Source organism: Marmota marmota, unplaced genomic scaffold (assembly GCF_001458135.2).
Source record: "Marmota marmota marmota unplaced genomic scaffold, marMar, whole genome shotgun sequence".
Lineage (NCBI taxonomy): Eukaryota > Metazoa > Chordata > Mammalia > Rodentia > Sciuridae > Marmota > Marmota marmota.
This window is the reverse complement of record NW_025999897.1, coordinates 1454923-1479811: the sequence shown is the minus strand read 5'-3', so window position 1 is coordinate 1479811 and position 24889 is coordinate 1454923. Positions and strand designations below refer to the sequence as shown.

General features: G+C 41.5%; 1 protein-coding gene across 1 annotated transcript in view; it reads left to right on the top strand.

The window, feature by feature from the left end:
• Positions 1-738: 738 nt before the first annotated feature.
• The window catches only part of Ern1 (endoplasmic reticulum to nucleus signaling 1), a 58482-nt gene continuing 34331 nt past the window's right edge, over positions 739-24889 (top strand). The window contains exons 1-4 of the mRNA XM_015504818.2: positions 739-969; positions 4305-4425; positions 20281-20314; positions 21476-21548. The gene's annotated coding sequence lies outside the window, so the exon portion shown is untranslated. The remainder of the gene's footprint in view (positions 970-4304; positions 4426-20280; positions 20315-21475; positions 21549-24889) is intronic.

Below are 24889 nucleotides of genomic sequence, written 5' to 3'. Positions count from 1 at the left end.
AGGGTATTTTATTTTTTAGATTTTGTTTGTTTGTTTTGGACCTGGGGGATTGAATTCAGGGGCACTGTACCACTAAGTCACATTCTCAGCTCTTTTTATTTTTTATTTTGAGACAGCGTCTCATTAAGTTGCTGAGGCTAGCTTTGAATTTACAATCCTCCTTCACCAGCTTTCTGGGATTACAGGCATGCACCACTCACGGTACCTGGCTCAGGGATCATTTTAGAAAATAGTTTTTCCTTATTGAATCATAAAATAATTAATGCAGAAGGAACTAAAAGTGAGCTGAGTTCAGAATATGGAGAAAAATTAAATTGTTGGTGACTTACCTTTCACTTATCTCTGCATTGGAAGTAGAGAGTTACTTTTGTATCTCTGTGGTACCAAGGAGGTGGTGCCTCATTGAAGCTGCTGGACTTTTGGGGAAAATTGTTTTATAATCAGAACATTGGGCTTTGCTTTTGTTTATGTGGAGGCGAGGGGCCGTGTTGAAATCCTTGCTAAGCAGAGCTGCAGAAAGTACCCTTCTGTCACTCAATCCCTTTAAGTGAAATCTGCTAGTTTTACCAGAGCTCTTTCCCAAGAATCATCTGCCTCCAGTAGCAGAGCTTCTCAGTCCTCAGGCTCAGCCTTTCCAGAATGATCTCCAGTCACCTTGTATGAGAAGGACTATGTAAACAGAGCCTGATATCTATACCAATTAGCTAATGGATGTTTAGTTTTAAGGTAGACTAGACTACATACTATTGAGTACTTCCTAAAAGTCACTGTCAAAGCTAGGTGTATATATTCTACTACTTTTAAACACGAGTCATATTCCAGATAGTCAGTGTGAAACAGATCTGTAGAATTGGCCTTTTCTTTCTATTTTCAGGCTCTCTGGAAACTAGCATGTATAGCCATAGGGCCTGTTGCTATTTCATCTGTTCTAGAGAAAAGAGCACTGAAGACTGAACCGGCTGGGCAAAGGTAATGGACAAGTTTATTATCGTGAAGCAGTGTTTTTCAATGTTCAGGTATAAGTAGTTCTAAGTTGTGTTCAGAATCACAAAAGGCATCTAGAAGCATATTTAATTCTTTAGTTATAGCAATTATATTTGAAAGCAGGCATTTTCATGCTTCAAAAAATGCTATGGGGGAAAGAGCCAGAAAATGTGTAATTTTTACTTGCCTTTGGAGCGTGGCTCCCAGGCATCCTGCTTTGAAATGTTGAAAACTTTAGACGAGAAGAACCTTCCAGTTATGAGATTACTGTGGATATTGTCAGTAACTATCAGAGCTCTCAGTTGCTAAATTCAACTTTTCTCTAACCCTTGTGTTTTCGAGACTTTTAGAAGACTACATTAGTTGTGTGATTAGTATTATATTTCGATTCACCAGCCAACCATAAACAGTTTTTCTTCCTGTAGTTTCTAATATGCTCAGACAAGGCAGATGGCTTTTGTCTCCACTCATAGCGAAGTAACATTGATATGTTTTAGTGAATATTGACCCTTTTAAATATTAATTATGTGAAAAGATGTATTTGGGAACATTTAGTTTATTATTGTTACACTGTAAGTTTTAATAGTAACATCAAACTCTTTCTCTTAGATGTATATGATCTGATTAGGAGACCTCAGTGTTTCCAAGTTTTGGTCCCTTCCTGGTTGGTATTGATGATCGAGGGTGGTCAAGTTGCCTAATGTCCTGAGATAGAAAGCACTTTGTCTAGAACTCAGGTGCTTGCTGAAGCTTCTTCAATTGTAGCTTTTCTGACACCTCCTAATTTGTACATCCCCTTTTTGCTTCATAAAAGATTCAATGTAAAAGGTATCATATTATTGAAAAGTCAGAGAAGAAAAAGTACTATTGCTGTAATTTTGCAATATTTTCTTCATCTTTTTTTATGTTTGTATTTTTAAAAATAGGATTGTCCGAGGCATGGACTATTTCAGTTGCAGGTGACAGAAGCCTGATTCCAACAAGCTTAAGCAAAGAGGGAAATTTACTCTTAGGACTGGGGTGTCTCTGAATCCCAGGGAAGAGTCAGGCATTCTGTCTCAATCTGTGAGCCATGTTTCTCCTTAGCCTTCCTTTTGTTTCTCTTCCTATCATCCAGCTTTTACCACATGGCAGAGACCGTGTTCATAGAACTCTCCCAAGTTTTCTTTCTACTTCAGCCACCCAGAGATTCCAACTCAGTTCTTAGATTCCAAGACTTGTTATACAAATGGTTATTCCTGTGGTCACTATTTGACCAGTAGGTGGAAGGGTCCACATCTTGGCCCCCAGGTGTGCATACATCTACCTTGTCATTTATTCAGCCTTGGAACTGCTCCTGCTAAACTGATCTGTACATCCAACAGCAAGCTGCAAACACACTCTCTTCTCTGGGAGATAGCGCTATCTCATTTAGCAACAGCCTGGTGCTCTGGACCATGCAGCTTCCTCATGTCAGGTCCAGATGTGGCTTATTACCTTCTGGGCTAAAGTGATTTTAACCATTCCTAACACAGTGTCCTTTGGATCCTCAGATAGGGCAGACATTACCTTTGAGATTCCTGTTTTCCCATCCATTTCAGATCTGAGACTAGTTTCCTGGTTCCACAGGTAGAATTAAAAGCAGACTCCTCTTCCTGAGGCTCTAGACCTTGCACAGAGAATGGACCCAGCAGGCAGCAGTAAAGTTTGCTGTTGTTCCTCCTACTCCAGGGAGTGGGCGTGGCCTGGGATTAAGCAAAGGGCTGAACTTTTCCCCCCTCCAGGCACTCCCAAGAGATAGATGGAAAGAGCAAGTTTCTGGCAGCAGTTCTAACACCCCATCCCCCCCTTCACTAGTGGGTCTCCCCCATGGAAAAGGAATTCAAAGACTGGAGTGTTTGACCCCCCAATTCAGCCTACTCTGGAGAGTGCCATCCGGGCCTAAATTTTTAAAGGATTAACTAGGCTTCATCCTGGTTCTTAATGAGAGAGACAAGGCATTCTGGAATCAGGCTCTCATGCACAAGCAACCCACCAGAACTTTTGTGTTTAATGCTAAAAGTCAGCCATAGTCCAATATTTTAAAAATAGCATTTATGACAAAATTCAAATGGTTTCAGTATAAACAAATTGGTTTGTCCTGTTTTTGATTCAAGACCCCCTCACAGGAACCAGCTAATTTGTAGAATAGTATAGTCACAAAGGAAGGGAAAATCTTATTACAAGGGTTGCATTGCTAAGTGGGTCCCTAGGAAATCTTGCTAGCATGCACGCATGACTGCACCTGTGGATACCATGGGTGAGGGTCCAGTTCCTAGCAAAGCCAGACAGACAAAAATCTGTCCAGTATAATTATGACCACTGTGTACATCACACTTTGGATTCTAAAATTTTTACTGGATAACATGTATAAGAATTTTTCTGTATTGTAGATTTTTCAAAGTTTTGTGTTAATGCTTATGTAACATTTTATTCAGTTTATGTATCCTTATTTATTTTAGCCTTTTAGATACTAGAAATTTTGTTCTTTCTGGGGTTTTTGTTGTTGTTGCTGTATGTAAATACGATGTAATGAATATCATTGTGCCCCAGAGCTTTTGCATATCTGAAATTATTTCTTTATTTCTAGAAATATTACAAGATCCAGAAGTATGAGTACTTTTGTATTTCCTAGAAAGATTATTTACTAATTTGTAATTTTTATTATGACTAGCAGTGGATCAGAAAGATAATTTCATAGACTTTAGATATTTTCTTTAAAAGTATTTTGAATTTTTAAAATAACATTTAGCAGAAAAAGGTACATTCTAATTTAATTGTATTTTGCTTGTGAGGAACAGTTTGAAGTTTGAGGTCACGCTTTTATTCATAAGTGTATGCGTATGTGTTGTGTGTGTGTGTGTGTGTTGTGTGTGTGTGTTTATTTTTATTCTTTTTTTTTATTCATGGAGTATTATGAAATGCCAAGGTTTTAGAGAGTAAAATAGGCAACTGGTCCCGGGAGGGAAGTCAGAAAGCTGAGCATACTGTCCCTCTCCCTGTCAGTGGGCGCTGCCAGCAGATTGTTTCAGAATTTTTGTCCTTGTCATGTTAGGTCATAAACCGTTTTCTCTGCAGGTAGGATTGACAGTGAGATAGGATAGGTGACCTGGTCCCAGTCCTGATTCAGCTCTTGTCTAGACATGTGCTCTTGATGGGAACGCAGGCCCTTCCAACCTTAGTTTTTCCATCTGTGAGATGGAGGATTTCATGAGGGATAACTCGGGGCAGGGGTCTGTGATTGTACATGCCCAAGGCAAAGAATCATATTGACATGGAGAATCTTCTACATCCCATTGCAGATTTTTGGAAGTACCAGCACAGTGACACTGCCTGAAACCTTATTGTTTGTGTCAACGCTGGATGGAAGCTTGCATGCTGTCAGCAAGAGGACAGGCTCCATCAAGTGGACTTTAAAAGAAGGTAATTTCGATTTGGTCCTTGGGCACCTTGGACATTTGCTTAGCTGCTTCCAAGTAAACGTATTCCAAAGAAAGAGAGAAAACAGTTATATGTTATTTAATAAAATAAGAAAGGAGAATGGAATAAAGGGAGGGAAATTAATTCTGCTCAAACCATGTGTCTGTAGCCTGAATTGATTATCCACTAAGTGAATCAGTTGAAGAAGCGGGTCTTATCTTTTTTGCTTCTTTGCTTCTGTCCAGACTTTAAATAGCTCTAGGTTTTTCTATTAATAGCTCTAGTAGTTAGTCTTTATGCTGCATTAGATATGTTAGGTCCTGATGATTAGAATCTTGTTATCATAATTACACAAAGATGTCTTCTCAGCTCCTCAAATTACTCATTTGTTTTTATAGTCTGAAATAACTGAGGGCTATAAGATTTGACATTCATCCAAGCTAACCACTTTATTGGGTTGTTGTGGTGAGGGGAGCAAAAGACTGGGCTTGTTTTTGTTTAACCTCTCATGCGTCTATCTTATGATCTTATCTTCCTAATGCTAGTTAGCAGAGTGGAGCCCTACTGCTGGGAAATTAATTGTATTTGATTTCAAAGGTAATCTTCCCAGATAAAGCCATGCAAATCTCAGGCTTTGGGACTTTCAGTGTTATTTCTGCTAGTCTGGTAGTAATTCTCATTTGGCTATAGTTTGTCTCACCAGCATGTTTTTTTGTGGCACTACTTTATGGCTCGTTATTTTCATGAGCACAGCCAGTAGTGTTCCTTTATTGAGGAAAGCTTTTGAAATAGTAGTCTAGATGAAAAATTATTTGGCATGTGTCAAAAGGTCACATCATTTTGTCAATTCAGTAGCAAACCTTGTGCCCATCCTGGGTACCACAGGCATCCTGCCTCACCTGATTGGGCCCTGATTGTATCAGCAAGAACTTTAAGCCCCCAAAAGAACTAGCTGTCTCAGGAATGAGTGACCACAAGAAGACTGTAATGCTGACTTTTCATTTCAGGTTCCAAGAATTTCATCTGTACTATCTGTTCTTCATGGTTAAGACTTGTAATGCATTAAAAGGAAAGCAGAAATCTTTAAATTTCAGAATTTCCTATTTTGTACAAAGGTGAAAATCAGTTAGTCCCAAAGGACTAGGAGAAACATGTTGGCTGTTGAATGTTAGGACCCTACCTTGGTTTCCAGTGTTTCCAGGCAGGGCACCTTTCCCCAAGCCGCTGCCTTCTGCTCTGCTTTTCTCTGCATATGCAGTTTTAAGTTGATCCTCTCCAAGTCTTTAAGTAGCTTCAGCTGTATCCAGCAAAATTGTCTGTTACTTAGTCATACATACAAGTCAATTTGTTCTCTCCTGTAACTTAGAGCTGAAAGAATTCACCTCTTTTTTACTCCATTTAACATGTATTTAAAGAACCTAAACTGGGAAAGATGCTGTATGGACATGAAGATGAAAAACAGAAACCTTGTCCTCAAGGTACCCAGTGGTCTGATGGGGAGAAAAGTCAAATACAGAGAGCTTCCACACAGAGCCAAGTTCTCTATGTGTGCAGGAGAGGTACTGGTAATGTGCTGGGAGCCTGCACCATCTGCCGCAGGAGAGGCAGTGTGAATCTGTGGTGTTGGAGGTGAGCCATGGGGCTAAGTTGAGTTTCAGTTGGGAGAGAGGCCTGGGAAAGAGCACAGGAGGCTGCAGGTTTGGATGCAAGGGCGGGCCCCATGCAGCAGGACTTTAGGGACACATTAGAGTGGAGGGGAGGGGAGTTATGTGGTATATAAAGCCTTACTGACTCAACAGGAAGCTGAGAACCATTAATGTGCTTAAGCAGGTGACTCAGCTGATGCTCTGCTTTCAAATGAATCCAGCAACAGTGTGTGGAGGGTCACTAGAGATAGGAAGGTGACCTGAAAAGGGGTAGAGGGAAGAGAAGGGATGGGAAAGGTGAGAGGTAGAATTCAGCAACTGATGGTGGGGGAGCAGGAGAGGAGTTAAAAGACACTTAGGAAATCCTGTTGGTCTAACAGTTTCAAGTAGTATTCATTATGTTCTCGGTCTCATTGCTTTGATAAGAATAGGCTGGCCTTTTAAAGTTAAGTTCAACCCTTTTTTACCAGGAGCCTCAATTTTTATTTCTCTACAAAGATTAAAGGTGCTAATGCATTGATAATTTGAGTTGGCAATTTAATTTTAATTTTGGGGTTATAACTAAAGTTTTAAGACTAGCATTTCTAAATCATTAATATATACATGGATTATGAAGGGATCCAGATGCTGCTGTAGTTCCTAAGGATGATTCTGTAAGGAAACAAAACAAGCAAAAAAAGAAGAAAAAAACCATAATAATAACAAAAGTTTTCATTCTAGTGGAGAAACAGGAAAGAAATTCATGGTGAAAAGAACTGTGGAGAAAAAAAAAAACAGAGCAGAGAAGCAGAATGGGTAGTGCCACATTGGGACCAGGTGAGAGGACAGCAATTTTAAACAGGGAAGACCCCACTGAGGAGGTATCTTTTAAGCAAGACCTCAAGGAGACAAGGGCATGTTTTTGGGGAAAGGCATAGCAGGTAGGAGCAGGAGTGTCCTTGGCTGAGAAGCACTGAAGTTGGAATGGCTGGAGTGGAGTAGGAGGTGAGCCATGCTGAGAGGTTATGGGGGCCGATCAGGGAAAGAGTGGCCCCATTCTCCCTTGAAACAAAATTTATAGACAGTGATTTACATACACACATTTCACAAAGAAATGTGTTACTCACTGGTAATCTAAAACTAAGATATTAGAAAAGTAATTTTTAATCACATATGCAGAATTCAGCACATAATGCTGAGCCTACACTGCTGTCCGCCTGTTAGAGAATGCTGTGTCTGTCGGTGCAGATGGATCTAATGCAGCAAGGCTGTCACCACACCTGTGGAGACTGGCTTTCCCAGGTGGTAAACTTCTTGGAAATGTTCCATACAAGGAAGTGTAGTCTTACCTGACATATAGTAGTTACCATTTGAGAAAATTTAGTGTATGGAATCATGCCAAAATTACTTTTGTGCTTATGTGTAAAGCAGATTGCAGGCTTGAATAATTAGTAAAGGTTTTTGGCCCCGTGTGAGTGTCTGGGAAAACATGAGAGCAGTGTGCAGATGCAGCTTAATCTTGGATCATACAGGACTATGTAGCCTCCGTGGTCCCCACACTTAGGACCTATGTCATCCCCAGTCCCTGTGGCCATCAAGAAATGCCCTTACAGATTTCCTAAGCATTCCCTATTGGACTATGCCCTTTCCATGGAAACCACCACCATAGGGCCTGTTGGCCAGTGTAAGGACATCTTTTTTTCAGCCATTGGAGGAATATGAGCAGAGGAGTGATATTCCTGGGTGTTACAGACTGAGTGTTTATATGTTTGTGTCCCCACACAATTCACATATTGAATCTTTTTTTTTTTTTTTTTGGTACCAGGGATTGAACCCAAGGGTGCTTAACTACTGAGCCACATCCCCAGCCCTTTTAAAAAATATTTTATTTAGAGACAGGATCTCGCTGAGTTGTTGAAGCTGGCTTCAATCCTCCTACCTCAGCCTCCTGAGCCGCTCTCACCTATTGAATCTTTGTTCCCCAGTTTAATCGTATTTGGAGGTAGACTTTGGGAGATAATTATAAGACCCCATGATAGAATTAGTGTCCTTATGAGAAGAGGAGGAGAGATCAGAGCTTGCTTGTGCTGCCACATGAGAAGACAGCTGTCTGCAAGCCAAGAAGAGAGCCCTCACCAGAGCCCAATCATGCTGGCACCCTATCTCAGTCTTCCCAACCTCCAGAACTGGGAAGAATAAATTTTGTTTAAGTTCCTCAGTCTCTGGTATTGTGTTAGGCAGCCTAGGCAGGCTGAAACTAAAGGCCTCACTTTATAAAGGATCAGCAGGAGCCATGTTAAGACTGAAGAGAGGGCCAGGAGAAGACCAAGCAGGAGTCTATTGCACCGACTGGGCAAGGGAGGCTGCTGCCGGAGGCCTGAGTCTTGGCAATGGGAACTCTTGATGCAGGTATCTTTAACTCATCAACTCGGGGTTCTTCAGAATACGAATCTGTGACTCCATTTCGTGGTTTCCTAACTGTTTACTTTTTTTAGGAGCCCACAAACTTTGAGTTTGTTGAACCCACCTTCTGCCCCTTACCACAGTGGTTTTGGCAGGTGCTTTTGTTCCTCAACCAGACATGCGTTGCTGTTCCCAGAAGTAGAGGTTTCTTGTTCTGTAGTGGCAAATTATACCTAGTAGGAAAATGAATCTTATTTGATCTCTGGAACTAACGTGAACTATTTCTCCAGTGAACAGGGTTGAGTATGTTTCATTTCTGCAGTTTTAGATCAAATGCAAACTGAGAATGGTTCTGTCACGTTTTGTTTTAGATTAGATTTTACAGAGCTTGCTTTGACCTCGTGGAGTTGAATGGCTCTAGTATTTCCAGGATTAGTTTAGGGTGTCTTATAGTCACCATAAAATACTAGTCGCTACTGGTTTTTGATACTCAAATCTCCATTAAACTGGTTATTTTTTAGTAACCCTACTTTTTTTTCTTCTAATGATAGGCACAAAGGACTGGGTCTGATTTAGAACCATTCTTTGCTAATCATAAAAATATGCTAAATGTGCATTGTGGCTCCTTTCCCAACCAGACTCCTGAGGTGTCCCTAGGGAGGTTAATACTGGAGATTTCTCAGGAGAGAAGGGTGAGAACAAAATTAATTATTTGAAATTTGAAGACAGTCTTATTCCCATGTGTCTCCCTTTCTAAACATGTACCTCTTGTTTTGGATTTTCCCTGTGCTGACAGTCACAGCCTACCAGTCTAAAAAATACTGGCGCTCTACTACTTTCCTCTCCGTGTCCAGGTGGTCACCACATCCTGTGACTTAGCAGGCAGCTTCAGAATCTGACTCCTCTCAGTTCTAGATGAAGTTGGCAGCTTCTTGACTGCCATCACCGTGCCCCGCATCCCTCTGCCTATCTTAGTCCTGCTGCCCTCTGCACACCCTGCACAAAGACCATTTGGACCATGCCACACCTGCCTCTGAAATACTCTAGGTGATGTCTATAGGGGGCTGCTGCCAGTGTGGTCTGCCCACCTGTGCATGAGAAGAGACAAGGCCTTCACATTCCTCTTACCCACTTCTCCATGGCTCCGTGGCTGCCTACCCTCCTGGCACATAGCTCCTTTACCAGGACTCAGAGACCTCAGGTCTTCACTTATTAGCATTAGAAAGACTCCCTTCCCTGGCTGCTCACCTGGCTTCCCAAGGCATGCTGTTGCAGCCTGTCATGGCACTTCTGACTTGTGCTATCCGCCTGTCTTCCCACTGGATTTCTACATCCTTGATGGGGCCTCCAGGCAGCCGGGGTACTGAGTAAAAAGCCAAATTCATTTGGCTTTCAGGACCGTTCTGACTGATATCTCTGGGAGTCCTGAGAAGCAGACAGGATTTGCCTTGCCTCTTGGAACGTGTCATCTGTCATTTGTACCATCATGGTGGCGATTTCCAGCTCCAGTGTCTTATTGAGTTTCCTACCACATTTCATGGCTTTGTGCCATTGTTTTCCTCGCCTACCCGCTAGCCAGTGTGCACAGTACTCTGGAAGAGTAGGAGATTTGTCTTCAGCAGGGTGGTGGAAACATGAGAAGAGGAAATTGTGAAAAGTGATGACGTTTCATTAGTACTTCTAACCTGTTTTCTTTTAAGGAATTTTCTAGGCTTAGGATATGCATTATCTACCTTTCCACCTCACTGCTCAAGCACAAGAAAGGTGTTTATCTCTTTCCCATTGTTGTGGAGGATTGAAATTAAGTCTTATAAGTGGGAATGTGACAGAGGCCTATTTTTGCTTTTGAAAAAAAAAATATATATATATATTTTTTATACTAAGGATTGAACTCAGGGACACTCAACCACTGAGCCACATTCCCAGCCCTATTTTGTGTTTTATTTAGAGACAGGGGCTCACTGAGTTGCTTAGTGCCTCACTGTTGCTGAAGCTGGCTTTGAACTTGCGATCCTCCTGCCTCAGCCTCCCGAGCCAAGCTTTTGAGTATTTTGAAAAGGTGTTGGGTTCTCTTCTTTTTTCTCTGAGTTTTACTATTTAACATGGAAGATTTTTTTTTAATGGTTGAATAATTTCAATTTTTAAAAAATTTGTTCTAATTAGTTATACCTGACAGAATGCATTTTGACATATTGTACACAAATGGAGCCCAACTTCTCATTCCTCTGGGAGCTGTACGTGGTATAGAGTCACTCCAATAGTGTAATCACACATGTATATAGGGTAAGGGTAATAATGTCTGTCTCATTCTACCATCCTTCCCATCCCCATAGCCCCATTCCTCCCCTCACTTTCCTCTACACAAAGCAAACTTCATTCATTCTTCCCTGACCCCTACCCCCCGTACCTCACTATGGATCAGCATCCACTTATCAGAGAAAACATTTGGCTTCTGGTTTTTTGGGATTGGCTTATTTCATTTAGCATGAGATTCTCAAGTTCCATCCATTTACCTGCAAATGAACATGGAAGATTTTTAACTTCTGAGCGTAGAGGTATTATATAATGCACCCCACGTACCCATCCCTCAACTCCAGCAAGTGCCAACTCGTGTTCAGCTTTGATCATCTGCACTCCCACTGGCTTCCCTTCCTCGTGCTTGGGATGTGCCTCTAAGTGCCACTTTTCATATTTCAGAGGGGTTCTCATAGTAGCAATCCCATATGTAGTAGCTAAGATTTCGGCTCTAATAGGTATCCTTGGCAGTGTTGGTTGGCATATGTTGGAATAGAGTTGTGATTATGGAAGTATATGGATAAAGTTCCTGTTGACTGACTTAGTTACCTTTCCCTTTATGTACCTTTGAATGTCTTTGTGGTTTGATGGTACCCCATTGCTTGAGAATGAATTCTATGAGTTTATGTGCGACACCCTGAGAGGCACCACTTGGGCGCGTGGGCTTTAGATCTTCAATTCCTTCCAGACTGATTATAACCTTTCATGTGTGTTTTTCCACCTGAATGACTTCTATCAAGTTGAAGATGAGTAAGAACCTGGTAGAATTTGGTTGCTGTTGGTATGGCTAGTTTTCCTGATTACTTGGTTTTTCTGTGTGGTCACCCTTGTCAAACACAACATTGTGTGATCTGCAGGGATGATTCCTGAAGGAAACTTGTTATGTGCTTTCCCAGTTCTGATGAGATTTACAATTTGAGGAGCTTTTGATTAGACATCTATTTTAAAGTGCTTTCCTCATAAAAGCTGGACTTAGAAGAATGTTTGAGACTTTCTCACTTAAACTTGGGATCTAACAATCTTAATGGAAGTTTAGGGCTTAGATTAGCCAAGCACCTTTCCTCCAGAGGGAAGGAATAAACTGCCACTAGGGAGAAATGTTCCCTAATTGGGTCACTTGATGCATGGAACATATTTGGGAGTGTTAAGTTTTGAGTTAAGAGAAGGTGATTGACTTTGTTTCTGCCAATATTGTTTAATAAGAAAACAGTATTAGAGCGTTAAGCACATTCTTGAGGAAATGGCAGTTTATCACATTCAGACTGTACCTCTCTAGTTTCCCTGTTTCCTTCCACTAGGATTAAAATGTGTCACCTTTTCTCATTCCTTTCTTGTACTCATTCCTGCCTGGTCAGGACTGTTTGGCTGGTGGCTTAGGCCCGCCATACCTGGGCTGCCCTGCTGCCTTCCTTCCAGCTGTGTGACTCCCTCTTTCCCCTTTCCTTCATCTCTTCCCTGATGGCCACCACCTGTCGAATCTGCATTTGGAAGATGGTATCACATTGTCTTTTTCTCCAAAGCCTCCAGTTGGGTCCTGCTGCCCACATACGCCATTGCAAAGTCTTTAAGACATATTGGTATTGTGCCTCAGCAAGAACACGTCACACTGACCAGGCCTCGTTCCCACACAGGGTAACAGTTCCTCACTCGTGTTGCTTGTCATCCCCATGCTGAGGACCTGCCACTTTTATGAAGCTTTTCTACCTGCACCTAGGAGGGCCTGTGGCACATACCACAAGTTTTACGGTTCTTTGTACACCACTTCATGTATAATCACTTTATAAGTCAACTGCACACTTCTTTTCATTACCCTGAGCAGTACATAACAGAGAACCAAGCTGATAATAGATACCTGACATTTGTTTTTGAGATGTGTCTGGTAAATCTCAATAGATAATTACTAGTATTGGGGTTGTTGACCTTCTTCTGAGAGAGAAAGAGAGAGGGAAGGCAAATTTGTTATAACTTTGTCTGTGGGTCCTTTTGAAATCTCTCTTGAAAGCTCCAACTCAGTAGTACATTTCAAACTATTACTAGAGGTACACTTCTTAGAAGGAGCCAGTTTGGAGAATTTCTGACTGTGCTGTGACATCTTGGTTACAGTGGAGAAGTCTTCAGAGGAAGCTGCTTTTAAATGCCTGCATGTGGGCCCAGATCGGGGGTCAGAAGGAAGGCCAGGGGCATTTGGGCAGTACAACCAGTGCTTGTCTAGATGCTGCTCGAGAAGCGGTGTGTTCCAGAAATATTGGTGCTCATCTGGGGAAAAGAAGAGAACGATCTTGCAAAGTTCCTTGAGCTGTAGTCAGTGAGCATCCTGTTCTCATGGCTTCTGTAATCAAAGAGCTCTTATTTCTTCCTACATGGAAGAAATCTGCCTGAATCATTCAGAAGGCCATTCATCCTGAACTCTGGTTAGAAATAGTTCCTTAGATCTTGATTGACTTTGTCAAAGACATTTTCTATTTAGCTGACTTGTCACTGCACATTCCCCCTATGCCTGCACCAATTCTGGCGAGGCTATGTCAGAGACACCCACTGTAGTGCTGACAGGGTCTTTGTGTGGAGTGTAACTCCCTTCTCACTGTGCATCCCCGGAAACTGGGGGACAGGCTTCCCCAGACCCCTGCAGGTAGGAGCTGAAAGGATATGCCTTTCTTTCCGGGAATCTGTTTGTTGAAATACCATCCTTTGTTAGCTTCTATCATTTTTTATAAACTTTTCATTTAGAAAAGAGAATAGCATCATGAAAACCTTTGGCACCGAGTGCCCCGCTGTAGTACTGTTCATCACATGGCAGTCTCCTTTACTCTCCTCCATTATTTTGAAGCAAATGCCAAAAACAGCTGCCCAGACTGTTCGTAGATTTTATAATGTAGGCTTGTATGTGGAAATGTATTTCCCTTAGGAAAAATTTGAATGACTGTATGCCACATGTGATGTCGACGATCTTAACTTACTGATTTCCTTCCATTCTGCAGACTGCATTTGCAATAGCCACTTTGTGAGAGCAGGGCAAAGACTGGGGCAGCTCCTACCCAAGAGCTCCTTCTCTGATTATTCACTAAACTGTACAGTGAGCTTTCTGTACTTTTCTGTGTATATTTCACGTTAAACAAAACAGATGGGCCCTGCCCCCAGATTGATTAAAATTCAATCTAGCCCTCAGATATTTAGGAACCAGGGAAGCCACAGGCAATGAAGTACCTGGCCCTTGAGAAAAGTGCATTATCAATACACTGCAAGTGCAGTGGAGGGTGCATTTCTGATTTCCTGAAGAAAGGGGCGTTCGAATAGATTTAAATAGGTGGAGATGGAGCAGGTAAGAGTGAGTGTAGCCACCAACGTGAAAGCACAGAGTGAGTTTGGGGAAGAGGTGTCACTGGGAGATAATTGTGCAGAAGAATTGGGCCCACGTTTTGGGGGACCTTGAATGCTAAGGATTCCAGTTACTAAACCATGTGCTGAGAGGCCCCTAGGGTGCCACTGTACTTATTTTAATGTTTTGAGAGAAACACCATGATACTTGACAAGTGTCAAATTTCATGCTCAAGGGAATTTGTAGTTTTAACATTAGATTGTGCTGTATTCCTTTCAGTGATGTTTTGTATCTTTGCAAAAGTGAGTTTTTGGTACTTGCCAAATTTTGGCATGTGCCAAAATTCAAATACCACATGGAAATGCATGTGGAATGTTAACAAGGGTGCAGTGTCCAGTCCCTTACAAAATTTGGAAGTTGTGCCGTCCAGGTACCAATAGGTATGCACATCCCATTGGTAAGTAATTGTGGTTAAGAATGAAATAAAGCTTTTTCTTTCCATTTTTGTGGTCCCCCCACCCCCCGAAAGACTTTTCAGTTGCTAGACCCTAAGTACTTACTAAGTTGTTTGGACCTAACTATTGAGTAAATGAAACGGTTGGGTGTTTCTTTTAGCCTGTGGCACTGGGAAAAAATTACAGAGACACTAAAGGTACTGTGAACGAGAAAGTTTGGGGAACCTCTGACTTGAGCCACCGAGAGAGAAGGCATTCAGTAGGCAGAGAGGAGTCATTATAGGCTTCTGTGGAAGGGAGAGGCATGCACAGATTTGCCTTGTCAAACCCTCTTAGCAGCAGATGGAGTGTGGATCTGAAAGGCAGACTCGCAGACACAGAGAGATGTGAATGGTACGACCACTTTGGACGACTGTTTGGCAATTGCTTATCAAGTCAAATGCAAACAATATGACTCAGCCATTCTACTTCTTAGATATTTTCCCAGGAGAAATGAAAACAGGCTCAAATAAAGATTTGCACACAAATGTTAATAGTGGTTTGATTCACAATAGCAAAACCAACAACAACAAAGCAACTAAGACAACCCAAATAGATATACAAATTGTGGCATATTCTTAGGGTGAAATACTATTCAGCAATAAAAAAGAGTGATATATACAACAGGGATGAATTCCAGTAATGTTATACAGAGAGAAAGAAGCCAGCTACAATATCAACTGTATGGTCTCCATGTGGATAGAACAAACAAAAAGAATCTATCAGTGGTTGTCTGGGGTAAGGATTGAAGTATTGAAATCAAAAGGGTATGAGAAAATGTTTGGGGTGTTGGAAACCTTCTGTATCTTGACAGTGATGACAGTTACAGGAGTGGATATGCTTTCAAGAATATTCAACCCGTGTACTTAAAATGGATGCATTTAGGAAAGAAAGGGAATCATGTACAGAGGAGAGGGGGAATTAGAGGTTTTATAGGCAGAAGGGGCAGTGAGGTAGCCAGCAGAAAGGAGGAGCTGGAGATTACAGACAGAGGACTGCCTGGGGCCCCAGATGGGAGTGTGAGTATCTGGGCTTGAGGGTTAAAGCCTGTCCCTTTACCAAAGACTGGAAGGGAAGGGTGGAGCAGGCAAACTGAGAAGGTAAAGGGTTGGCAGTCTCAGTAAGCTCATGCAGTCCCCCTGTAGCACCGGAGGCAGATTCATCTGTGGTAAGAAAGGGCCTTGAGGTGAATGGTTGATTCCTTAACTCAATAAGGTAATCAAGAGCAGAAGCCATTCTGTGGGGAGGCAGGGTTTGAAATAGAAGCTAGGAGGGATGGGAACCGAGGTCAACCAGAAATTAGATAGATAGAGCTAATGGCCTGAGACCCAACTGGCCATATGTGTATGAGGTATCCCCACATATGATTGCAGTATTTTCTTCAACAGTGCTCAGAACCTGGATGGAGGAAAGAGGCTTGCTAGGTAGGGCCTGGGTCGAGGGTTGATTGTATGTCTGCTGGATGATTAGAAGTGATCAAAGATGGATATGCAGGCTAAACAGGAAGGAGAAAGGAAACTAACAGTTGCTCCATTCAGCAGTGCATTAAACATCTTCTGTGTGCCAGGCACTGTTTTAGATGCTAAGAACAGCAGACAACAGAAGATAAACCAGCTCTCTAGGAGCTTGCGGTGATAGAGTTGGACATTAAACAAGTTGGCAACAAAATGTAAAGATCTTCAGAGGTGCTGAGTGTCATGGAGAAATATTAAGCAGAGAAGAGGGATGGGATATCCCAGGGGAATAAGCAGTGGTCGTGGAAGACCTCTGTGAGATAATGACATTTGGTCAAACGCCTAGGCAGACAGGAACAGCCAATGCAAAGGCCCTGAAACAGGGGCATGCTGGGCAGAATTCAAGGAATGCAAGGAGGCCCACATGGCTGGAGGCAATAGGAGGATGGTAAAAGGTGAGAGGAGGATTGCATGGGATTTATGGGCGACTTTGTGACTTGACTGAGCGAGATCAGGAGCTAACAAAGGATTTTGAATAACCAGAAGCATAATCTGATTTGTTTTTAAAAGGGTCACTCTTTTCTGTGTCAAGGCACTGACTGAAAATCTTAACAAATATTTAATCCTCATCTAATCCACAGAGATGCCACATGAAGTTGGTGTCATCTGTTTTTTCCCCCTTTACGATGAGGAAATTGAGGTTAAGAGAGATTAAGCTTTGCGAAAGTCACTCAGATGGTCAGTAGCAGAGCTATGATTTAAGCCTACATTTGTCTGATTCCTGAGACCTCATAGATGAGGAGAAAAGGGAGGACTTGGAACACAAGGTGTTCTGTGATGTTAAAGGGACACTGGAAGTAGGAAGCAGGATGACAGTCCTTGTAGAAATAGACTACAGGGTTTGGCAATCAGTGGCATGTGTTGGGGAGAAATAGGTGTCAGCAGTGTATTTGAGTCTTGGCTATCCTCTAAGTGAATGGTTGATCCCTTAACTCAATAAGGTAATCACGAGCAGTAGCCATTCTGTGGGGAGTGACCTGGATGGTAGAGGTTGAGGTGCTGGTAGGAAATAGTGAAATGTCTAGTTAATTGATCTAGAGGGAAGAACTCATGGTGGGGACCTAGAATCCACCTCTTAAGGTTAAGATTAGAGAAGTAGATATGCTTCCTGAGAGAGAAAAGAGAGGCAGGGGTGAGAACATGGAAATGCCCTTCCAGAATTAAAGCAGGAAATAGGAACAAAACTTCTTATGGAGATAGAAGTGTTTAGGAATTTGGACAAAGGAATGATATAAACATCTATTTTGTCATTTCAGCCTCAAATTAGCAAGGATGGTTAGTTTAGCACAACCCAGTAGCAGCCAGAACGCTGGTTTCTGTGTGTGGAAAGGCTGGGGCATTTCAGGCCCCAGCGGACACTAGGGAAGCAACGTCGGGTCCAGCGGCTGCTCCTCCCAGGGCAGCAGTGAGCAGGCTGCTTTCCTGAGTTGATCCAGAGACCAAACGTTGATTGCAACAGTTTTCCCTGTAACCTCATTTTTAACTTGAATAACACTCATTTTTACACTTGTGAAGGAAACCCCTCCCCCCTTCTTTTTCCTGAAAGTAAAACAACTTGTTGAGGTTGGCGTTTACCCTTATCAGGCTCCATACAGATAGAGTGGCTTATTTTGCAGTGGTGTTTGTGTACAGCCTTACAGTTTGCTCAGTGTGTCTTTTCCCATGGTTGAAATCTTAAAGCAAGAATCTTGCCTGATACCAGTTCTCATTAACAGGTCAAAACCACCATATTTTCCTGTCGATGTTTCATTGTACACTTTCAGATAATGCATTTTGTTTTTATTTTGCTGGCTTCCCAAAGTGTCTTTAACCATTTTTAGATGGAAAAATTCTGAGCATATGTACAGAGAATAGTAAAATGCCTCCCCAAAGTTCTCATGTTCCATCTTTAACAGTTATCACCAGTCTGCCACTTTTTATCTGTCCCCACATACATTTATTTTTTATAATATTTTCAAGCAAATTTTGGATCCAAATGATTCTTTAAGAAGAAAATTATCTATAGAAGATTCTTTCTTGTACCTCTGAAGCCACACCTCAGCTTGCTGGCCCCTGTCAGAGCGGCCTTAGTTGTTGGGTTTTTACTGGGTCCACACATTTACAGAGCTTATTATCTAGGTACCCATTTTCACTGAGCAGATGGGGAATGCTAAGGTGACCCTAAGCTCCTCCTTCTGGACTTTATCTCCTCCTGGACTAGAAACAAGCATGGTTCTGACATCCCAATGTGGGAATCCTTCCTTGTTTCCACTGGTGTCCTGTATCTTACAGTATGGGGCACATCTTAGGGCCTGAGGCCTCAGGATCAAGTGACCCATGGGGAAGCTAGAGAAAACCAGGAAAATCTGCATCTAAAGAAAAGTTGGTAAGACTAAGCAAACATTGTACACAAAGATCAACTTATAAGCAAGTATTCCAGTCATGTCACTCTCCGTGTTTTGTTTCTGGTGAATTGCTAGATGTTAACAGTGTCCTTTTTATCTTTGTTTATCTGTGATAGCATTAAATGACTGAAATGAACATAAAAAATGCCTTTTTTAACTGCCAGCTTTCTTTGGAATATGACAGACAGTCTTGCTTTTCCTGGCTTGCAAAACTTCAGGGCTACATTGAAGTACCTGGGTCCTAATTGCACCTTGACTATTTTGTTTCAGTCGGTGAGTGTCGTGCACCTTTATTTCCTGTCTCTTGCATCAGTCTGTTTGTGAGAGTGTACCGAGAGGTGATTAATGGGAAAGATAAACATATGCTTACTGACTGAAAGTTCATCCTGTTTCCTAAAGTGTTTTTGGTTTAGTGAATTGTTTGTTTGCTGCCCACAGACCACATCTGGTGAGTGTACTTCTGTTGTAGTGAGCACCGTATGTCTTTGTGTAGGAGCTGGGCTTTTAAAGCAAAGTCAACATGTGATGAAGCTTGATAAAGCTTCCGTCATCGAGAATCCCAATTGGCAAGGGGGATTAGACAGCTGTCTGAGACCATAAAGCAGAGCCTCCTGGGTCTGGGAGTCTACATACAAAATCCTATTAGAATGTTCTCTGAAGTTGTGTACAGCACAGCTGTAGCCATAGGGTTTTGAATGTTGGCAATAACTCCTCCAGCCTCTTGCCTGAGGATTTCAAATGTGTTCAAGCTCATGCCCTCTCACCTCTACCACCATCCATTCCAGACAGTCAGGAGCCACCTCTTGATGTGTGCCAGGAGAATCTAGGGAGACATTTCCATTTTTAACTGTTGTAAATATGAAATTGATTTAGAGGAAAAACAAAACCCTTTTCCCAACTTAAAAAGTAATGCTTGCTTTTGTAGAAAATTTGAGAAATATAGAAAAGGTTGGTTATACTCCTACAGAGATAACTTTCAATTAGCATTTTGGTCTTTCCATCTAGTTTTTCTTTGTGTCTTGAAAATTTTCCCCATACTTGCATTAATACTCTACATGCAGTGTCATAACTGAATAAAGATTCGTACATGTTTAAAACTTTTATTAGCCCCTTTAAAACCTTAATTTCCCACTAAGTGGACATTCCATAATTTAAACATATTATTGAATAGTTAGACATTTGTAATACTATTGTGAGCACCTTTGTAAAAAAAAGCATTTTCTATATTTTACATTTTTAAAATTGAATTTTAAGGAAATGAAGCTAAAGGACCAAAAGGAATCAATGCTTGAAAGATCCAGGATTGCCTCAGGCTGCTTCAAAGTGTGTGTACGTCTACCATCAGTCAGCATCAGTTCTTTACCCACAGTTTGGCATTTCATAATGGGAATTTCTAGTGCTATTCCAGGTTTCTTTTCTTTTTAACATATATTTTTTAAATTTGTTCTAATTAGTTATATAATTCCAGGTTTCTGACAAGGTAATGATTTGGATTTTAGAAGTTCTCAATGTGCCAGATAGTGATGTTGTCACTCCTGTCTACTGAGGATAATGACTAGTTCTTTCTTCTATATCTACCCCACGAGTGACACTCAGGTTTCTTATCAGCAGTTCCATTCTGGGCTCAGTTCTCAATCCAGTCTCAGGGACCATCCTAAGAGTTTATGTTGGTGTCTTTGTGTGTAGGATTTCTAAAGTGCCCTCGCAGATGTTATCTCATGTATATCAACCTCTATTATCAGTACAACTTGTCACTTGGTCCTGGGAAATCTCTGGAATTCTTGACATTTTCCAGTCTGATGATGCCTTTGTTGTTCTTTTGCACAGACCCAGTCCTGCAGGTCCCAACGCACGTTGAAGAGTAAGTTTTCTGATTTGCTCTATATTTCCCTTAATTCATTATCTTATTCATTCAATCAACATTTACCAGGCTAATTGCTGGGAGCACATACAGGCACAAGTTTAAGGTATAAGAAGAATTAATGAGGTATATAGAATGCTACAGATGATATGATGGGGAGAGGGTGCTGTGATCCTTGGGGAGAAGAGGACAGTGTGTTAAAAGAGTTTATCTGAGATGAACCTTAAGTTGAGTTTTGAGTTTAAACTTCCAAAGTCTGTATCTCTTGCTGGGTGTGGTGATACACTCCTATAATCCCAGCTACTCAGGAGGCTAAGGCAAGAGGACTGTAAGTTTGAGGCCAGCCTGGATAACTTTGCCAGACCCCATCTCAAAACAAAAAATAAAAAGGGCTGGGGAGTGTAGCTCAGTGATAGAGTACCACTGGGGTCAACCTCAATACTGCAAGAAAAAAGAAATGTTTGGATCTCTCCCTCTTCAAAGTCAGAGGAGAGAACTGACCTTCTAGAGTATATGTATTACAGGGAAATCCAGATATCCCCTGTACAGATGATGGCATGTCTTAAGTTGCACAGGGACTCAGCCAGGGGTTTCTGGGTGACTCTCATAGTTCAGTCTTTAGCAGATTAACTGTACGGAGGACCACCTCCCATTGGTTTAGTGGGAAGCTGCTGACAGAGACCCCAGTCCTCTCCCGGGCGAGTTCTCTGACGTCAGGTTTTCTGAGTCTGCTTTTATTGCCTCCATTTGAAAAATAAACATTTGTTCAAAACTAAAGTTAGATTTGTTCTGCTTGTTTATATACCATGACATACTATTAAATATTAATTGTTGATGTTCTGTGTTCAGTTGAGGAGGCGATTGGAAAGTAGGCATGCTGGGTCCTTTTCACTTACCCTACCCTCATCCAGAGTGCTTTGACCAAATGACAACTTATCTTCTATAGTTTCTAATGATCCTTCCTTTGTAGGTTGTTTTCTCCACTTATACCATAGGGTGTTTTATTTATTTGTGGCTGACATGAGAGAAAATAGGTGGAGTTGTCTTCTACTCACTCACATCACACCCACTCCTGCTGCATGGTGACTTTGCATGGCTTTGGTATTCAATTGTGTCCCCTGGGCTATACTTCATCACTAATACTTTTTATTTCATCTCTAGGCCTGCTTTCCTCCCAGATCCCAATGATGGCAGCCTGTATACACTTGGGGGCAAGAATAATGAAGGCCTAACGGTGAGGATATTTAGCTTCTTTGTGTACCCTGGAGGGTTCTTAACTGTGTCTGCATGCCAAGGCCTGGGAGTTTGAAACAGACTTCTAAGGATTTGATTCAGGCAGTCTGGAGTGGGGCTTCGGCACCAGTATCTTTTCACAGCTTCCTAAGTGAGTTTTTAATGAGTGTCCAGAGTTCAGAAACAGACCCAGACCAGCAGATGCTGGTGGCCCAGCCAACACACTGGAAGGATAGAGGGGTCTCTGCAGTGACAAGATTGGCTCCAATCAGAGACTTTCAACTTGAGAGGAGGGGGTGTAGTTTGAAACACTGTCTCCACCGCCGTCCCAGCCTTCAGGGGGGCCTGTAGTATTCACCCTGTCTCCATTTGAGAATCTAGATCTGTGTTTGTCACCCTTTGCTTCATATCATAATAACCTGGGGAAACTCTGAAAAATGTCTGAGCCTAGGTCTCAGTCCGGGAAAGTCCCAATTGCATTAATCTGAGACATAAGGATTAAAACAAAACAAAACAAAACTTCCCAGTAATAGAAACAGACCCACATACATGGTTACCTGATTTATACAAAGGTGGTACCACATTATGGTGGGGAAGGATGCTCTTTTCAGTGAATGGTATAAGTCAACTGGGATAGCCATAAAGAAAAAAAAAAATAGCTTGACTCCTACCCTACACTGTCCACATGAAAATCAGTTCCAGACAGATTTAAGACCTAAATGCAAAATAAATAAATAATAAAGCTTTAAGGAAAGAGTAGTGAAACGTCATCATGACCTTAGAGTAGACAGAATAGAATATAAAAAAAAATTAACCATAAATCTAGGCAAAATTGATTAAATTAAGAACTTTTTACCCTGAAGAAAGGAAACAACAAAGTATTTATGTTCTATTTAACTGTTGAAGGATTCAAATTCAGAATATTTAAGGAGCTCCTGTGGACTGTTAGAAAAAGACAGATGACCCAACAGAAATGGAAAAGAGGACATTTAAATGATGAATAAATATATGAAAAGGTGTTCAATTTTATTAGTCATTAGGGAAATTCAAATTAAAATCACAGGGCTGTGCTGTTACTCAGTATGCATACAGCTGCTCACCAGCATGATTAAATGGGAACATTTAAAAAAAAAAAGGGAAACACGTGGTGGGATGTAGAGCAACCAGAACTGCATCCTCTCTGCTGTTGGAGATAAAAGGTGGCACAACTGGTTTGGGAAACTGTTTGGCAGCATAGAGTCCATACAACCTGGTAACCATCACCCAATATAAACTCAACAGAAGTGCATGAATGTATACCACATCAGACACCACTCAAATGTAGAGCAACAGTATTAATAATAAACAAAAAGTGGAAACTAGCCAAATAACATCAACGGTAGAAAGGGGTAAATAACGGGAAGCTGGGGGTGGTAGCACATATCTTTAATCCCAGGGATTTAGGAGACTGAGGCGGAAAGATTGTAAGTTTGAGGCCAGCCTCAACAACTTAGCAAGACCCTGTCTCAAAACAAAAAAAGAAAATGGGGTGTGCCACTGGATTTGATCCCCACTACCACAGGGAGAGGATAAAAAAGAGTTGAAGGCAATGTTTGCAGAATTGTTACAACAAGGATCCGAGTTAGTCAAAAGTACAAAATAAATGTTTAATAAATAAGTACAGAGACAGTCATGCAATGAACTCTGTGACAGTGAGAATTAACAGTGTGTGACCTTACACAACATGGATCTATCTCACAAATGCAATGTGGAGCCAAAACATCACCAAAAAAGCTACATTCCAAATGATTCATTTATATAAAGTTCAAAAGCAGGAAAACCTACTCTGTGCTGTTTTGAAGTGAGGATAATAGTTGCCCCAAGAGTTAATGGCTAAAAAAGGGGCACAAGAGGGATCTTCAGGAGTGCTAGAAATGTTTTCTTCATCAGGTGCTAATGCCATGAGAATATTCACTGAGGTGTGATTAATAATTACTGAGGTGTGTGATTGTGTTTTTCTGTTTGTGTATCATGTGATTCATAGAAAGTTTGAGAGATTCTAAGTTTATGAGATTCTAATACGTAGCCAATGATGAGAACCATTGGTCTAAACTGTAAGTGGATTATGGGTACTAATTTGGGTATTTTAAAATTAGTTTTTGAGCCAGGCATTGTGGTGCACACCTGTAATTCCAGTGACTAAGAGCTTGAGGGAGGGATATTGCAAATTTGAAGGCACCCTCGCAACTTAGTGAGACCTATCTCAAAATGTAAAAAATAAAATAAAATAAAAATATCTTGGCACATCCTCAGCCCTATTTTGTATTTTATTTAGAGACAGGGTCTCACTGAGTTGCTTAGTGCCTCACTGTTGCTGAGGTTGATCCTCCTGTCTCAGCCTCCTGAGCCACTGGGATTACAGGTGTGCGCCGCCAAGCCCCACCACCTGGCAGCATTTCTTAAGCACCTTGTTTGTCAGAAAATGTTGAGCCTCTCAGCAGCCCGTAGATGTTTTCCCCATTTTGGAAACTGAGCCCAGAGAAGTTAGGGAATAAGTCTGAAGCTTTTAGGACTGGAGTTGGGATGTAAAGAAGTCTAATTGAAGAGGATGCTCTTAACACCACCGTGCCTTCCTGTGTATTGTGGCTTAGTAATTCCTGAGATCATAGGTTTCCCAGCCTGGGCCTCAAAGCAGGAGGGCTGTGGCAGTGCTCAGTTCAGGGCCCAGGACTCCAAACCAGAGGACTGGCAACCACTTTCTGATTATCAGAAACATCTGGCAAAAACCCAGGCATTACTGCCTCCGATTGGCATTTTGCCTTTTCTAAGGCTTAGTTTGAATGTTGAAATGGCAGGAAAATCCAAATTATTGATTCAGTTTACAGTTCTGTTTATCAATGCTACAGAGAAATCTTCTCTTGGAGAAAAAGTGGCAGCATTGTAGCCTGGAGTTTCTGTAACAGCAGTATCTGTAGAATAGTTTCAGAAACACAAGAGTATTCCAAAAATAAAGTGTACTGAAACGAGCATAGACCAAAAGGACTTGTCAGATGTCAGCTGTAGATGCAGAAGAGTCAGTTTTATGATGAAACATGTTGAAACATTTGGATTTCTTTTGGTTTCTTTTCCTGGCACCTACCATAACTTCCTTTTTCAACCAGAAAGCTCAATTTTTTTGTTTTTCAGTAGAGAATGATTTACTGAAGGAAATACCAAACTTCTTTTTCTGCCTCCAACTCTTGTGTTGCCCATGTAATGGTGCCTTTATTCCCTCCAAGCTTGAAGCTTGGTTGCAAGGTTGTTTCTCTTTAGCATTAAAATCATGACCTCCTCCCACCTCTAAAAGGCATCATCATCCTTCTA